Source organism: Populus euphratica, unplaced genomic scaffold, assembly GCF_000495115.2.
Source record: "Populus euphratica unplaced genomic scaffold, PopEup_1.0 scaffold212.1, whole genome shotgun sequence".
Lineage (NCBI taxonomy): Eukaryota > Viridiplantae > Streptophyta > Magnoliopsida > Malpighiales > Salicaceae > Populus > Populus euphratica.
Genome location: NW_011499976.1, coordinates 43898 through 45016, shown reverse-complemented (window position 1 = coordinate 45016; position 1119 = coordinate 43898). Strand labels below are relative to the sequence as shown.

General features: G+C 39.9%; 1 long non-coding RNA gene across 1 annotated transcript in view; it reads right to left on the bottom strand.

Moving 5' to 3' along the window:
- Nucleotides 1–225: 225 nt before the first annotated feature.
- The window catches only part of LOC105139528 (uncharacterized), a 13568-nt gene continuing 12674 nt past the window's right edge, over nucleotides 226–1119 (bottom strand). The window contains exon 3 of the long non-coding RNA XR_844992.1: nucleotides 226–262. This is a non-coding gene — a long non-coding RNA (uncharacterized LOC105139528). The remainder of the gene's footprint in view (nucleotides 263–1119) is intronic.

Below are 1119 nucleotides of genomic sequence, written 5' to 3'. Positions count from 1 at the left end.
CTTGAGAAATGGGTATATCCATTCTTGAGAATCAGGTTTTGACCCATGAACAGTGACATGATAAAATGGGTGTTGAACCCGCGTCGTTATTTATTTTAAATTTATTTTTGTTTATTTTTGTTTTTTACATGAAAAAAATTTACAAGTATTTTTATATAAAAATATCAAAAATACCATAAAAAATCATAAAAAATTACCTGAGTGCTACTGTATAGGTAAAAGACTGAAATACCCTCAGATTTATCAAAAATTTACGAAAATGCTACTGGCGGCACATATGGCTCACGTGCGGCTACTTGAAGCTGTAGATCTGAGGGCGAGGATTCTGATGGTGTTGGTCTCGACGCCTATTGATGGCTGATGAGGGAGAATCGTCGACTTGAAGCTGTGGTTGGCTGATTTTGTCGCAGCCTTTTTCCGGCCAGATTCGACGGTGAAAACATGTAAAACAGCCAGGGTTTTGCTTCAGAGGAGGCGATGCACCTTTCTGTGGTGGTTTGGCGGCTTAAAACGGCCGGAAACGGAAGATCGAAGGAGAGAGAGAGAATTGTTAGCGAGAGGAGAGAGAGACTCTGAACTTTGCTATGGTGTGAACGCGCATATGATGCACCGGTGCGTCTGAACGCTGTAAACCGTTGGATCGTGGATGAGCTGATCGTGCGGCTGTGATTGGCTTGATCTGGAAGTTGACAGGACAGTCTGGATGGGCTGAGCTATGATCTGGTGTGTCGCGGTGTACCAAGTGTTTGGTACACCTGATGACGTGGCGCAATAGGATCAAATGGAAGATTATTTTAAAGGCTGAGATGGATTTGGGTTTTAATCTGGTGTGGTAAAGCCTATTGTATCCGATGTGGTAAAGCCTATTGTATCCTAAAAAATCAAAGGCCTAGATTTAAACATTATTAGATCTAACAGTTAGGATATTTTTGGTATTTTTCAAATTGTTTTCTTTTTTAAATCAATATCTTACTCGCGTGAATAAAAAATAGAAAATAAAATGAACAGTGGCAAATAGTAACATAAATAGTAAGCGCTCGATTCAGATTACTCTTCTTTTCTTTTTTTCTCCCCCTTTTCGGTTTGGTTTCATTGGCTATTTATTGCCCATGACAGTGG